General features: G+C 37.4%; 1 protein-coding gene across 3 annotated transcripts in view; it reads right to left on the reverse strand.

Moving 5' to 3' along the window:
- The window catches only part of gpat2 (glycerol-3-phosphate acyltransferase 2, mitochondrial), a 151,229-nt gene extending 139,285 nt beyond the window's left edge, over nucleotides 1–11,944 (reverse strand). For all 3 annotated transcript variants that reach the window (XM_053236006.1, XM_034307025.2, XM_034307023.2), the window contains exon 1: nucleotides 11,833–11,944. The gene's annotated coding sequence lies outside the window, so the exon portion shown is untranslated. The remainder of the gene's footprint in view (nucleotides 1–11,832) is intronic.
- Between the last annotated feature and the right edge of the window lie 5,897 nt (nucleotides 11,945–17,841).

Below are 17,841 nucleotides of genomic sequence, written 5' to 3' on the forward strand. Positions count from 1 at the left end.
AATTTGATTACCAGAATTCAAATTTTGCTAATGATGATAAATCTGGATAACAAGAAAGAAGTGATGAAGAAGACGTGAAGTACTAGACTAAAGCTAGACTTACCAGGCCAATTAGCCGATACTAGCCAGGACTGGTAAGTGTGTTGTCATGGTTACGGCGTGCACCTCGCGTGAGCACAAAGAGTGCTCTGGACAGCGATTTTTCGCTAGTGTGAAAACAGCCTCGGTCATAATGCTCTTGGTTGATTATCAGTGGTTTAACTGCATTCATTCGTTCATTGATCTTTTCTGTTGCGCCACTCAGGAGCAACAGTACTGACAATTTATCTTTAAATAAAAAGTAAAGCAAATTAAATTGGAAATGCACATTTTCAGAACAAAAAAACTGAAATCCTGGCCTTCATCTTCATGTTTTCTGCTGTTATTTTCCACACGGTTCCCTGAAAAAGATGGTTTTATCAACAGGCTAGCGAGTTGTCCACCTCTGCACATTCAGAAAAGGCTTTCTTGTTTTGTTTTTTATTTTTCCCTCCACATAATCGTCTTAAAACACACTATTTGACTATTTCTGTTACTTGTTCTACCATTCATGAACCCTAAAACTTAAATATTTTTGTCTTCATTTTATCTAAACGTCTGCACTCATGAGGATTAGTCAGGCTAAGTAAATGTGTGTGCTCTTTTCCGATAGAACATCACATTTATCAGCGTGATCTGAGATACCCAATTGAATCAGTCATATCCTAACAATGTGGGGTTTTGTGGTCATTAAACCAAATCCTAGGGCATACAGATGCACAGACAGAAGCTCTAAAGGTCAGAAAATAAAGGAGAAGGAATGACTTTTTTTAAACCAGAGGAAAGGCATTCCCTGACTGATACCATCATTAGCTGCTCAATGATCCTCCTCTTTCCAAAAGGAAACTCTGTGAGAAAATGGTAATATTTCTTACATACAGTAATCTCAACTGGAACAGCAAGACGAATATTCAATAAAGTTCACCGCAGCTCTAATATGATCCCTAATCCTACCGGTAACATTAGCAACACACATTTCAGTCGCATATGTGACAAAGTGCATCGCTGTGGTGATTGTTAAACTAATAGAAAAAGTTCAAAAAGTCGCAGTTATTACTCTAGTGTCAATGCGACACACAGGAGCCAAGCCGTTAAATCAGAGACAAAACGACAAGCAACAGGAGAGCGTCGAGAATAAAAAAAGAATCATAGCAGTTTTTTTTTGTTTGTTTTTTTGAGCACTGATTGATGCTGCTAATGTTCCTTTTTAGAGTGTTCCTCATGAACCCCGTGCACACTGTCATTACAAGCCTAATTGGTTGTAATGATGTTCCGTACATTAGTTCACCGCCTTTGTCTTTCAAACGCACTTCTTAATATCTTCCGCAGAGGCTTCGTCAGTCTGGTAATGGTCTCCAGCCATCCACGTGATGAGGAGCTCTGTTTGAAAAATTGCACCAATAAAAGAAGGAAAATGGGTGCGCTAACATTCCAGTGATGGTGGGAATATTTCACTGAGAAATTAGCAAAGATGGATCGATGGTTTAGGCATTTGTTTCATTTGTCTCATCTTAATCCACAATTCTCAAATCTGATTTGTCAGACGGTGTTGATTAATATTCCATAGCAGCAGCTGTGACAGTTTCGCGGCTGTAATTCAAACCACAGGTTTATATTAACCTCGTTTAATAAATGCTCGCTCTAAAATGCTATTGTTTCTATAGCAACAGCTCGTTCACAGGGACTTAGACGGTGGACACTCTTCATGATCTAAGACTAATAATTAATGGATTAAAGAATGAAAAGTAAGAAAAAATCATGCTCGTTGATAACCTGGTAAAGGTTTCTGTAAGGAGAAGGAAGGAGTCTCCAATGTTAAAATAAAAAAAAGCTTATCAGAAAATGTGTTTGTTTGTTTGAATTTTCCGGTTTCTTGGTAACTTAATGCTATGTTTTTTTTTTTTGTCTTATTATCTACAAGAGAGGGAAAAAAAACAGAGGTTGGTGACAGAAATGTTTATAGCTTCTAAGTGATAACAGGAACTAACTGGAACGTTCCACAGCATTAAGCGTTAAATTAAACTGTAAACGAATAAAAAGTATGACAGGTAATTTATTAACAAGTTAAAAATCTTAATCAGTGTGGTATAAGAGGAATAAAACAACGCAGAACACGCTGTTATTGGAAAATAATCAACTTTGGCATGGTATCAGTAACTCTGTTTCGTGTTTGGTCGCATCACCCCACAGCACTGTGGATTATTTTCCTACAACAGCATGTTCCCAAGTGTTTTGTTCCTTACATATGATTCCACCATGATCATGTTTCAGAGGCATGTCACGGTACTATATGAAAACTTTTCATTTAATATTTCGTCAGGTCCAATACCTCAGATTCAGCTCAGCAGGCAACGTGAAAATATTTTCATCACACCTCTGTTCTCTTTTCTCACCTCCCACAGATTCTGGGATAGACTCGGGAGCCACCGTGACCTTGACCAGGACAAAGCGCTCACTGAAGATAAATGAATGAATAAAGATGCATGCAATGCGCCTTCCAACTTCAAAAATCATCAAATTGGAAAAACAGGCAGCATTAAATTCTTAGTATTAGTAATATTAATGCTGTCAAAAAGTGCTGCCTATTACCCCCGATTAGACATAGCGGTAATGTTGGTATTTTTAAGTGCTCTCTGGATATTATTCTCCAGCACATCACAAAAGAACACGGTGAACTGAGTGACTGCTGACTCTAAAATGCGTTTCGATCAGTACATTGTTGTTATGCAAGTGACCCAGTGATCTCGTGTGCTCAGCGACAGAGCTCATCTTCAAACTGTCACTTACCGCCGTGTTTATTATACCGTAATGCAAATGCGAGGCTGAGAACAACTTTCGATTGTTAATTAAACTCCCCCGATTCCCCTGCAGCCTCGCAGGCAAAACAGTGGAAAATCCTTTTCGCCCACAACCTGTGTCCTCGCTCGTCCTGTAGCGGTGGAGACAATTTCCCTGCGGCTGAATGAATTAAAGAGAAACGCTGCACATACTGACAATGCTGCACTGTGATCTATTACACACCTGAGCTAGCAGATGCTTAGGCCAAACTGTGCAACTGTACTCGCTCTCAGGGCAGAAATGCAACCCGCAAAAAAAAAAAAATAAATAAATAAATAAAAAAGATGCTAGGCTGATTAGACTTAAAGCACTGTACCTGGCGGTAAATACACAATAAATCATGGTCGTTTAATCGCATGAGACCATATGTCTCCAGCATTTTAAATTTCTGTTTGTCTGGCTGTACAATCAAGTCATTTGTCATAAGAAGAGAGAGAGAGAAAGAGAGAGAGAGAGAGAGAAACAAAGAGAGAAAGAAAGAAAAAGAAAGAAAGAAAGAAAGAAAGGAGACAGTATTCGATCAAGGACAAGGACTCTGGGCAATGTTCTGCTGGGAAAACTTGGGTACTGGCATTCATGTGGATGTTACTTTGACACGTAGCACCTACCGAAACACTGCTGCAGATAAAGGTTTTACTGTTATGGCTGATTGGTGTATATGTATACATCTCAATCAAATACCGGTGATCAGTAACTTCTTGGAATTCAGACTTCAGAGGTTATATTACTTTCAACACTTACAGTGAAAATACAGGAAAAACTGTAAACGACAACACTGGAAGCGCAAAACATGATATTTCATTTGCAGTTACACAGATCTACAACCTTTAGAGGAAAAGAAAGTTTGCATGTTGATATATTGAGGAGACTCAGTGTTACCTGCAGGGCTGGTGAGCCTTGTCTTGTCTTGTCTTGTGGATGTTGGATTTTAGTAAGCAATGAAACCAAAGACAGATTGATATGCTGAGAGCAAAGAATTCACGCTGTTAGGGAACCATGGAAGAACATGATTATGAATGTGACTTCCTGTTTTTTTAAATTAACAATCAGCTACTGATTACATTATATCCATCATTAAATCCATTATCTCCAATCAAGAATAATGTGAAAAGAAGCAACAAAAGGAACTCCAGTAGTTCTGCTGCAGATAGTTTTGTATTGCTTTTTTAAAATTCTTGCAAAACTGAAGTCAGGACTGTAAATAACCAGAACAAGTTATTAGCTGTAATCTCATTATAAAATTGAAATAAAATTATATAGACTACACATGCATGTGCAGAGATACTTATTGAATTCTTGTATAGTGAAGTCGCCGTGATAATCAACATGCTGTTTCATTTTCTTAATTTAAATCACTGTTCATGTTTTGAGAACAAAGACATCCACGGCTTTATCTGCTCAGCAGCACGGACAAGGGAAGTCACGATGTGTCAGAGAAATATGTTTTGATGCTCTGCTCCAACGTCAAAGAGCAGATTATTAATGTTTGTATAGGATCCAAAGTAGGCAAAAAGTATACACGTTATTGGATAAAACACACTTTATTTTTCTCAATCTTAAAGCAGCAGACATGATTTTTTCCCACAGACGTATAAATCGTCCAACTTGATCGCCATCGCGATAGTTGGACTCTATCAGCGATTCCTGATAGGATAGTCAATCGTCTATTGAGTCTTGTTTTGCTATGTATACATTTCAGAATTTCGTTCTTGTTCATTGCAGCTTCTTGCTTCTTACATTCTTAGTAATATCTTGTTTGTTATTCATAACGTAAGGTTCTTTTGTAAATATCTCTTTTAATAATAAAGTCTTTCATTTCAGCACAGCACAGAACGCAGCAGAATGAATTGCATGGTGGCAGCATTTAATCTCCACCATCCAGTCAGATTTTCTTAACTAACAGAAACACTGCAGCCATACAGTTCGTTCCTGCGGTGAAAAATGTTTGGCAGTCAGTCTTGAGGTCTTGCAAATCTTTTACTCTCCTTTTCTATAACTCAACCAGGTAAAAGAATTTCAGCACAGAAGGGGCACGTTACCATGGTAACTTGATTAAGTGTAACCAGATATGGCTATAGGCATTTTATAAATGCTTTCACTAAAATGTTCTTTTTAAACTGCTGCTCGTTCTGCGTTACAGAGCAGCGCAACAAACTTGGAGGAACGCGCTATCCACCCTCTTCCTCATACATAAGCTCACAGATTGGCTAGTGTCACTGTGATTGACAGGAGAGAGCGAGTATGCCCCTCCCACCCAGACAGCACAGCCAATTGTGTTCCCTTAACTCCTAGCCATGGATGGCTGTGGAATCATTGGGATTTTACCCTATGAACTCTTGACGATAGGGGAGAATGCTGCTCTGTTGTGCCACTGTTTGAAAGGTCATCGTGTTGATCCATTTTTGATATCTGGGTCTCTTGCTATTTAACCAGATAGAGTCTGGTGTTACTGACTGAAAATAACTGCCTAGGAGCGCTGCCAAGTGTGGCTACAGAGTGTACTGATTCTACTAGAACGATTTTAACTCAGACCTTCGCTGGAACAGCTAGTGAGGAGAAGCTCAGAGGAAAAAACTCGCTCTCTGATTTATCAGGAGCTAAAAGCACTGATCTAAAAAAGATACCGATTAATGTGTATATCAGCAGTTTTTACTCTTGCATTGACTTCACGCTGTAACCTATACTACATCAGGTTTTGAGACCTGTATGACCTATTTCAAGTTGCACACAAATACAATCAGAGGGATTATTTATTTATTGGAGAATGTTGATTGAATCTAGTTCACATGTATGTGGAACATCACAGGCTGAAACATATTGATTAACAAACTCACAAGAAAGCTAAACGAATGTCTTGAAATGAAATACACACAAAAATACTAATTCAATCATAACATCAATATTAATTTTATGTTGAATTGACAATCTGGCAATTGTAATTAAAATAAATACTAGGACATGACCCCCACCTTCACCTCTGACCCCCACATAGGTATATTTGAGATCTGTAGGAAATGATGCTTGTATAATTATGTTTGGCATGCTCAACGCACAAACCCATTTCCTTCCTTCTACAATCACACACACAAAACCCAAAGATGACACGTTTCCCAGCAGGCATGAAAGGTGTTTTACACATTTAATCCTTCTTAGTCCTGTTTTACACATATCTTGGGTGGCCTGTATTTTTTTACGAAGCATTTCTGGTCTTGGAACATGTGCTGCGTAACTAAAAGTAGCCGTAATTAATAAATTTACAGTGTAGTAGTGTAAAGCCCTATCTGCACCTGGAAACAGCAGAGCTACTCCATGTCCCCCTGTGTATCGAATCCCATCCGAATAGGGATCAAGGCAATCTTTAAGTGTTGCTCTCGGAGTTTTCATGGTCACTGGACTCGGCAGAAACCATAGCCACTACTCCATATCCTACATACCAAGACTGGACTGGAATTTGTTTGGAATTGACATTTACACCCAAAACACATATGGTATCTAGTGTGTGTGTGTGTGTGTGTGAGAAAAAGAGAGATAGAGAGAGATGCCTTGGGAGATCTTTTTTCATACACTTATGCAACGTTCCCGAGTTGCTTGAAGCTGCCAGTTATCAACAGGATGCACAACGCTAAACTCGCCTCCACTGACATCCCGAGCTTTGTTAATGACCTCACTGCAGTTACCACTGTTATTTTATTAGTGCTGTTTTGACTTTTTTTAAAAAAAAAAAAAAAAAAGGCTAATCATTAATCACACCTGACAGACCTGAAACAGCCTCACTGCTCATTATAACGAGACTAGACAGCGAGTGTTAATATTAAATCTGCATATCAAAACAACCTTTTATCATGATGTACAATATTAATACAGAAGTAAATCTGAATGACACTAAACATTCTTTATTCCCATGAACGACTTGACATTTTAAAAAGGCAGAAAGATGGCGAATTTAATGAACAATAAATGAAATAAATGAAATACAATACACTTGGCGGACACTTTAATTGGGACACGTGTATCCCTGCTCATTCATGCAATTATTAATGCCTGATTGATGAGAAAGATCAGAGGAGAATGGCTGCATACGACAACTTAAATAACCACGCTTTACAACCGTGTTGAGCAGAACAGCATCTCAGAATGCACAACAGAAGATCACACCGAGTTCCACCCTTGTTAGCCAAGAACAGGAGTTTTCACAGGGCTCAGTTTTCCCAATCTTCGATCCAAGTCCATGTTAATGTCATGCATGAACAACGCGGAATGTCGTATAAACAATCATCAGCACATGATTTCTGGATCTTTGTGCATACTCGTCAGAAAAGAACGTGATTGCGTTTTCTCCTGATTTGGTTAAGAACCTCACACTGAAGTCAGGAAGCAGAGGTATTTTGAAGTTTGTTTGTCATGAACATTTTCTGTTGTGGAATCATCATCATATAATGTTAACTTTTACATTTCCTCATCATTGTACAGTCATATCTCATATCTATATTCACATTATGCAGAGTAAAACCCAGTCCCACACACACCATACTGAGGCCAGGAGAAACTTGCCTGCGCGTACAACGTTGTAGTGAAACAATTTAATTTGATACGCATGTACTGCTGTTATCGTTAAAGTTTACAGCCCTCGCTGTGTCACCAAATGGTCACTTTATCTGAGAAAACGCAGATGCGCACAGCACCACTGACAGCTAATTACGCTGATTATCTGTTATTTTAGTATTTCAGTGTACTTCCATATGACTTCTGGCCTTGTTTTGCAGCACGGTTTATGATGAATAATACATAATGGTTTTAGCACATCCATTCAGGCTCACTTGTAGATAAATATTATTGCAGGGCCTGAGATTAAACGTGGTCATGCTTTTTTAAAAGCCGGTATTAGAGAACTACTGTGGCAACCAGTTACACAATACCAATTTAAATAAAGATAATACTGTAAATCACTTCATTTTTTTAAAGAATTTTTTTCTTGAAAATCAATCTCATTAATAAATTGAAAGAAAGCGATCCAAAGCAAATCCATAAATTAAGACACATAAGTCCAGCCACTGAATGCAAAAGTAATAGTGCCCTTTAATATGAGGAACTGTGTGTGTGTGTGTCTATGGCTGAGTTGTATTACTGGAACATTTAGCAAACACTGTGTTCAGGTGGCACTCTTTCACCGTTTAGTTGCCATTTTGTCATTTTCAGCCATTCTACAAGCTTTACCATTTATGGAGATTTGTGGGTGGCACTAAAAATGAATCAACAGCGCCATGACTATACGAACAAAATGGTAGGAAATTTTAGTTCAGCTTGGCCTATGAATATATTTACAAACAACCTAACCTCAGTACTCAGACAAAAATATTGATATGACTCTTTCAGTTTTTTACAATAAAAATTGAACATTTTGGAAAGATTGAGGCTCCATGTGGTCAAAAATGCTATGTATTTATGTCATCATGCAGGCATTTTGGTGTCTACAGAGAGCTAAATACATGCCCATACACACACACACACACACACACACACACACACACTTCCACGCTCTAGCTCATGCAGCTATGCATGGTAATAGATATTTCAATTAAGTTCAAAAACTGCTGCATAATCACAAATATTCATAATGATAAAGTGTATACTGTCTCGCTCTCTCTCACACACACACTCTCTCTCATGCATGTAGAGACATTTCAATCAATTTCACACACCACTCCCAAATACTCGTACATAAATCTAACACGCACACACATGCACGCACACACAAACACACACTCATCACTGCTGTATCCAGATGCCTCCCATCGATGGCTTCACTCAATTTATCATAACTTAATTAACTTCTGACCTCCGCAATGAGCCGTTCACAACAGTCTGCAATTAATAGATTTAATTTAGCCATATGGCCGCTGCATCAAAATCAATCAGCGCTGAGTAGTTAACGACTTCGCTCTGTAAATGAGCTCTAATGACTGACGGAAGGATTAAGTTCAACGTCAGCGTGAACACGCGGATGTCAAACTGATATCATTACGAGTCCCAGCAGACTCATGGTCTCTCTCACGATCTCTCCCTCTCACTCACACACACACACACAAACACACACAGTCTCTGACTCAAGGTGCTTCTTCTTTAATCCCAATTAATAATCACAAACCATTTGTCATTGTCAATCATCCGCTCCTGCCTCCATGCGGCAGCACATGCTTTCTTATATACTCATTTATACCACAGCGCTGCTGAATTCTCAAATCTGACTGGCCAGAAGGTGTTGATGAATTTTCTATAACAGCACCTTCTCGTTTCTATAGTAACAGCTCATTCACAGTAACTTGTATTTCAGGCACTCTACATAGAAATACAGATGTTTATGTACCATTTATGGAAGGAGTCTCCAGTGTCAGCTTTGTAACAGTCAGAGATAAAGCTGTAACCAAGGTTCCTGACCTTGGGACTAACATATTTCGCAGAAGTTCCAAAACATTAAACATAACTATATATGGATAAAAAGTACAACGTGTCATTCTTTAATAAATAAAAAAAAGTAATAATTTTAGGCCAACTGCTGTGGTATAAGAGGAATGAAACACTTTGGTTGAAATGATCAGCTTTGCTTTGTGTTGGCCCGTTATCACACCACCCTGCCATTGATTATTTTCCAATAACAGCATGTGCAGAAGTGTTTTATTCCTTTCAGACAGTCTGACTTGCTGCTGGCTTCACATTACTTCAATTCATAATAAATCCAATAATCCATAATAAAATGTAAAATGGTGTTTGTAAAAGCCAGAAACTCTTCCATCCCTTCAGCCTGAAACAGGAAATCAGTTTAGAGTGATGTATCCTCATTAACAAGCTTTGAAACATCCCAACAATTGTTACCTCCACATTTGCAGCGTGACAAGAGAATTTTCCAAATGAAACGCAAATGCTAACAGGATTTAACAGACATTTTGTTTTTGCAACAGGAAATGGAGCCGCTGCTATTATTGTTGTTTTTTAATATGGCCGAATCGTACCAATTAAAACGTTGAAAATGAAATTAAACAGACTTTGCTTTTGTGTTTTCATTTTGGCAGCCCTTGTACACACACAAATGCAAATAGATGTTTTGCAACTGGATTGAAATGATGTCTCTGATTATGCGCAGTCATAGGGGAAATGCAATCGCAAATACTTCTTTGAATTAGCATTTCCAAATTAACATTTAAATTCAAATAAACTCCGTAAATGCGGCCATGCTGGTTAGCCAGATTGAAATCTGATTGCTGTATTACACCCAAAATGCAAATCAGCTCCTCACATTTGGCGTGTGCCACATCAAAAAAATATCGCTGGGGGTTAATGGACCACATGTGTTATGGTGTATTGGTAATCAAATGCAGCTCGCAGACAGAGAAGCATTTACACTAAAACCTCTAAGTGGTCTGAGTAATCTCAATGCTTTAAACTAGACGCAGACAGCGTTTTAATTATGATTTAAATTCTGATTTTATCGTGTACATGATTTTAACGCAACATGACTTTAACGTGTATAAAGTTTGGATGAGAAAAGCGCAACACAGAGCAGTATGTGAAGAGAAAAAGCTCTACATACTTCTTCCATCCTCCTTGCTACTGCTACTTAAAGTGATAAATCTATAATTCATTTCTAACATGTCTGTATTGATCTCACCTTTTTCCATTTTCATGACATTATATACTGATAATCAAGTTTCTATCAGTTACTGTCTCTCTGCAAGCTTCTGTTTGACAAGTTCTGCAAAAACTTCAGATATTGGCTTTTAGACTATTAGCGTTCTCTGTCTATATGCAGGATCTGCGTCACGTCAATTAACGTCACACGCGCACATGAACATTGTAACTAACTTGTTTTATTCGATGTTTCACAACATTAAATGTAACTACAAACAGGAACAAAAGTATGTGCCATTCTATGACTAATAGACAATTAACTAATCAGCAAATTCATGATGTGGTATAAGATAATAAATAGGAAAATAATCAACAAGTATTTTATTCCTCTTATACCTCTTATGTACTTTTTATCCATTTACAGTTAGATTTAATGTTGCGGAACTCGAGACAAGTTAGTCCCTGTTATAACTTACTTTATAGCAGCTATAAACAGTCGATCCCTCACCAGCCTCCCTTTTCTCTCTCTCATAAGTTAATAAGTCAAAAACGCATATTTCTTAGTTAAATAACATGTTTTGCAATCTGTTCATTATTAGGTTTAGATTATGTGAATTAGTTGTTACTATAAAAAGATAATTTAATAGAATGAGCGCGTCACAGTCTTTATCACTAATACCGAATGATACACAAATATCTTAAACCACACAAATATTAATTTAATCCACAAAATGGCGACGCTGCAAAATGGCGGCACTATACGTCATCACCCAATAATAGCGCTCTATCTATCTATAACCCCTTTCTCTTTGAGCTTTTCTTTACTGCTTCTCCAAATAGTAAAATAGCAATATTTTCACCTTAGAAATACCTGAAACCAATAATATAAAGAAACAATTGAGTGAAAAAAAAAAAAAAACTGTCTGGAAAAGACAGTAAAGTTAGCTACGTGCTAACAGAGACCGTTATCTGAAACGGCTAGGCAGAAAACGTAACAAAAACATTTTTAAAAAATTAAATTAATAAAATCATTTCTACCAAGTGGATAAATAGCGACCAAATAGATTATTCCTGCTCGAAAATATGTTATATATATATATATATATTTAAAAATTTAGCCATAAAACAAAAATATTCTCATTTCTTTGCTAATCTACTGTAGCGTCCTACCCACACAGGTGTTATAGCAGACACGTTAGCTAACCAATCGGTTAGAATATAGTACAAGAATTATCCAGCAAAACTTTGATATTTTAGTTCTAAAATTATCGCAGAAAAGTTTATATTCCTTACCCAGAGTGTGGAGGATATTTTTATTCCGACTCAAATAACCTTCAGCTAAAATTGAGGAATAATTTGGTCCACCACCTGACATATAGCTGAGCGCCTGGTTTATGGAAAGCCAATGGGAGCAAAACTCTATTAGACATTAAAAAAAAAAAAAAAAAAAAAAGTACTAATATTTTATAACACTGTCACAGATCATGAAAAAGAGGAGAATTTAGTTGTTTTTCCTGGGAAATATTACACATCCATACTGGTTTGTTAGCTTACATGAATACAGGAATAAATACGTACATACATGCTGTTATAGGAAAATAATCAACGACAGGTGTTTGTTTTCCAATAACCGCACCTAATGAAGAGTTTTATTTCTCTTATACCACAGCAATTTGCTAACAATTACAATATTTTATTAATTAAAGATCAACACGCTGTGCTATTTATTTGTTTATAGTTATGTTAATGTTGTGGAACAAGTTAGCTCCCGTTATCTCTTACGTTACGATATTCTCTCGCCACATCTCTTTTTTTACCTCTTTCTTGAAGTTATGCAGCGTTCGACTTACCTTCGCAGTGCGAAGTCCGAACTTGGAATTTTGACGCTTTCCATGTCTGTGCATTCAAGCTACAAAGTAGCTTGAAACACGGATGCTTTCCATGTTCATCTGTATGTTGATCAATCTAAAGCAAATACTTATACAGCATAACTCATTTAAAATAAGAAGCGCTACTTTGTTTGCTGTTGATGCATCCATATCGATTAGATGTCACTTACTGAATCTTGGGGTTAAGGAGACCATCCCGAGTTTCTGAGTAGGACATCCGAGTTGAGGGAGTGTTTTCTTTGGTTTTTATCTGGAGTTCAGAAATTCCAAGTTACAAGATTTATTCGACTGCAGCAGTAATACACAGCTTCTCAAAATCTTGTCAAAGCTTTCTGTCCTGAAAACTTTCGCAAAAAACTTAAGTTACAGCTTTACGTCTGATGATTACGAAGTGCTGCCAGTGGAGACTTCTTCCAAAAATGCTAACTAAATGTTTCCACACAGAAAACTTCACGATATCAACAGGTAAACACGCATCCACTTTACAAGTCCCTTTCTTAATGTCAATGTGTCATAGTGTGTCAAAAATAGATGCTTTTTTTTTTTTTTTGGAAAAATGATCAGATGGCTAAAACTGATGTTAAATAAATAGCTAATCCTTTTGAAACTTTGCTATTACTATTGACAAATCCTGTCCGGCACAAGATCTGATTATTTTTCCCCCCAGCTTCCCGAAACATGCTGAATTGTTCTGTAGAAAGAATTGTCTGGGTTTTTTTTTTCTTATCACAAAATGGCATAATTTTTTGGCATAATTACTTTTAAAAAATTAGTTGGCCTTGTATTCCTATATAAACATTCCCTTTTTATGATTTTTCATCAATTTAACAAAAGTACAATGAAACCAAAAAGTAACAGTCTCCTTGTAGAACTCCTTTTTACTAAGCATCAATTATGTGTCAGTTCCTTTATTTAATATGACAGCGCTTTTATGCCTAGTCATTCTTAACTGATACGTCTTTAAGCGCCTGTCTTTTAAGCAATTGTTTTAAAGGTTAGCACTGAAATCTTTTTATTATCTTGTGCCAACATGCAGAAGTAGTAAAGCATATGGTAATTAGAATATGAGTAATAGGCTTAACAGTAGGAATTTCTTGTATTGCTTATTTTTAGAAACAGCAGTTTTATTCAACTTTCCACCATCACACTGTACAAGGTGTTAAACCGTGCATTAAAAAGGGAAGTCCCTTTTTTGTATATTTATAATATGCACATTTCCAAATAATATATGGATAATATATAAATAATATATCAGATGCTTTTCTTTGCAAACTATACTCAGGGCAGAAACAGAGAAAAGGTGGCTTCAAAGAGATGATTTATCCGACAGGAAATGATTTATGGGAAACAGTCACAAGCACAAGCTTCAGCTTGTCACTCGAAGCACGACGAGAAGTGCTTTTTAATCTCGCACGACAAGTGACACACTTTTGTGATCTCTCAGGAAGAAGGGTATTACATGCCTGGTGTGGATTTGAGGTTCTACTCGAGCCTTTATCAGCCCTCTCACAAGAGCCAAAGCAAGATGAGCAAAACTAATGAAGAATGGAGAGCAGGAGCAGGGAAACATCGATCCTCTCTAATGTCATCCGTTTGATCTGTAAAACCTGCTCCAGACTTAAATATGCAGTTTATACTGTAACCTAGTGCACTAAGGTTTTCAGATGGAAGTATTCAGATGGAAGGATGTTTCAAATATTATTCATAAAAATGGTGTACAACAATGGTACTCCACACTTTTCAGCTGTCATTTTTGTGCTCTGTGTTTCTTTTCAACCTCTCCCACATCTCCGTCTGTGCCACTCACGTCTTGTCTCTCCCTTTTCTCCTCTCCTACAGGGATGCGTTTAATCCGAGTGTATTTTTCTCGCAGGCGTCAGACTCTGTAGTTCTCGGCGTGGACTTGCTCTCTCTCTCTCTCTCTCTCAGTTTCCATGGCTCCTACTGTGAATGCGTCATTTTGCCACCCCATCCCACATGATGGACTACTCTGATCGAATATAAGCCTCCAAATGTCTCTGGGAGCACAAAGACAGGAGACAATGAACTTATTCAAAGAATTTTCATTCAGAAACCCTTTTTAATGGAAATAAGTCTGTGGAGTTTTAAGTTTTTGGCCTCCCGTCCACTCAACAGCAGCGTTTTGGATCACTCCAAACACCCTCTGAGATGGAGAAGTTTTTCCACGTTCACTGTTTTCGTGTGGATGAGAAAAACATGTTTTCTGAAACCGCTGAGCAAGTCCATCACATGGCACCATGTACACACATTCACTCTTATCTCAATATGTTTTTTCCAAAGATTTGACAAAGTTTCCAATATGACAATTCACTGTCAAGTTTTCTACATTATATCCTCTGTACTGATCCAGAAAACATCATTAGTGATATTTTACATCATAATTCTTCTTTGTATGATGGCAGACGAGGTGAGATATTGACTCTGATATTGATCACGGCAAGGCTACCTAAACTTCCCATACAGACTTCATGGGGATGTTTTCTTTTGCATTGCCCACTGTTTCAATTTCAGTGAGCTCTACAGAATAAATGATTTATTTCTGCATGTGTTATTGTTGCTGTATGCATGGTGCTTATTACAGAACATCAGTTTCTGTATTCAGGACACGACTCTTGAATATTTTACTGCCAGGTTTTTCAACAATGAAAATTTATTCCAGTTCCAGCATTACCACCACCGACAAAACAAAACAGTAGAGGACAGCATCTAGGTGAGGAAAACAGTCATCTTTGGTCATTGGACCACAAACTAACCTTTAACAAAGCATTTACAAATACTACACCTTCTGTCAAGGTATAGTGTATTCAGCAAAATGAATCAATAATAGTGAGTAGTCATGAAAGGAGAGTAGTAATAAAAGAAACGGTTATGGATGGAATAACTCACTTTTATTACTTAAAAGAAAGAACAAAGAAGCACAAGGGTGGGAGAAACAATGGTGATCTGTGATTGGTTTTTGGGAAGCAATGGTGATCAGTGATTGGTCATTTGGAAACAATGGTTAACACTGATTGGTTTTTGGGAAACAATGGTGATCAGTGATTGGTTTTTGGGAAGCAATGGTGATCACTGATTGGTCTTTGGGAAGCAATGGTGATCACTGATTGGTTTTTGGGAAGCAATGGTGATGGGTGATCAGTCTTTGGGAAACAATGTTGATCAGTGATTGGTCATTGGGAAACAATGGTGATCAGTGATTGGTCATTTGGAAACAATGGTGATCAGTGATTGGTTTTTGGGAAGCAATGGTGATCACTGATTGGTCTTTGGGAAACAATGGTGATCAGTGATTGGTTTTTGGGAAGCAATGGTGATCACTGATTGGTCATTAGGAACACAGGCTCGTACAAGAGCAACTCAGTCAGGTTTTATTCACTAGTAGCAAGTTGACTGTTTCTCAACTCGCATAACAGCAGCTGAAAACTGTATCGAATGCAGGACTGACACTAACGTCTGCTCAAAAAGTTGCTAGATTTTTCTCTAGGTTCTTTTTGAAATAAAGTCACTAAAGGAGTCTAAATGTTGTTAAACCTACCGACAAATTTTCTAATTTGGCAACCTAAGACTGCCTGCTATCAGATCCTAATAGGACTCTAAATAAATTCTTAATTAAGGGCAGGTGTATTTGGATGATAAACCAAATAAACCAATAGATTAGATTCTAAGATAATGTTAGACCTAATTAGTGATAAAGACATCAACCTTTTCCCATTAGATCTAATTATCATCCAATAGAATTTCACTTATATCTACACTTATACCTTTAAAAGTTTTAAAATTGCTTGAAATATAACCAAAATATTAATCTAATGCATTCCAAACTGGAATTGAGAACCATCGCTCTATATAATATTCAGACGGCAAGCATATACATATGCACCATTTGTCTTTAGATTAATTTAGATAAAAGTCTACACTTCGCTGGATAAGTGAAATAGAAATGTTGATACAGTATATGGAAGAAGAAACGTGCCATTACATTCTGAATGTAAAATATACATTTTGCAATGTAAAATTTTTTTGCCTTTGTTTAAAATTATAAGTGAAGTGGATTGTAGTTGAATTAGATCCAATTAACATCATATCCCATGGCTTGAATGTTTCATATTCAATTTTAATAATAATCAGGTGTAGAAAAATATTTTTTTTTGGTGATACAATCCATTGCAGATTCAGTTCTCCAAATTAAGGTCAAATTTTCAAAACACTACATCTGGGGACTTTGGAAAGCACACTTTAGTTCGGTACAATTTCAGCCAATGGGTCAATAGTGTTTTTACATTTTGTATCTGAATATGCTACATGTAAATGGAAGCATGTGTTCACTGTGCTTTTGAGAAATTTCGGCATAATCTTTCCCCTCTTGTGGTTCTCATAACCTCTGATGTTGAAATTTTCCGATAGCTTTGAGCTGTGACACAACATTGACTTTTCTCAATATGCTGGGTAGCTGTTGGTGTGTAATTACTGTGTGAACTGAGTGGTGCTGATGCTTTCTTTGTAATTTATCAACAGAAAATGAAGAAAATGTTGGTAGTCCTAACAAGTTTGTCTTGTTTTGCCAGTCATTGTGCCTTTACTTTGTCTATATAAAAGCCTTAAAATCAGATTCATTAGCATATTCATTAGCATCCATATTACCCAGGTGTCTAACAACAGTGTTTTTACAACTGGAACTACTTGCATGTTTATTTTTCCATGTTGAAACCATGAATTCACCACTTTCTCTCTGAACACACCACAGCTTACTGCTAATAGAGCAGGCCAGAAGCATCAGCATTATGTTTTGGTCCTATAAACACGGCCACATACACTCACCAACCGCTTTATTAGGGACATGTGTATACCTCTTCATTCATGCAACTATCCAATCAGCCAGTCACATAGAATCATAGGCTACAGTTGGCACAAGCTCACCAAAACTGGACAGCTGAGGTTCTTCCCAAGCCTGATATGGTCTTTTGCTGTTGTAGCCCATCCCCCTTAAGGATGAGCTGCTGAGATGCTTTTCTGCTCACTGCAGTTGTAAAGAGTGTTTATTTGAGTTGCTGTAGCTTTCCTGTCAGCTCGAACCAGTCTGGCCATTCGCTTTTCTCGTCCTACTGCTCCACAAAAATCTCTGTTTTAGGGAAGAGAAGCATACAAAAGTAGCATTCCTGTCCACCTCCACAGCAGCTTTACCGGTGTGAGCTGTTAAACTCCTTTGTATCGCGGAGATGTAACACACAAATGCCTCATCATTGGCTGCTGTCAATGTCTGAAGGCACCGCTACAATTTACGGACCCTATCATTTGGCTGCCTGGTAATTACATACTATCTTTGGCTGTAGATCTGACATGCATGACTGCGTGTGAGTCACGGCACACTTCTGTGTCGTGTTAAACGTATCGG

Source organism: Pangasianodon hypophthalmus, chromosome 8, assembly GCF_027358585.1.
Source record: "Pangasianodon hypophthalmus isolate fPanHyp1 chromosome 8, fPanHyp1.pri, whole genome shotgun sequence".
Taxonomy (NCBI): domain Eukaryota; kingdom Metazoa; phylum Chordata; class Actinopteri; order Siluriformes; family Pangasiidae; genus Pangasianodon; species Pangasianodon hypophthalmus.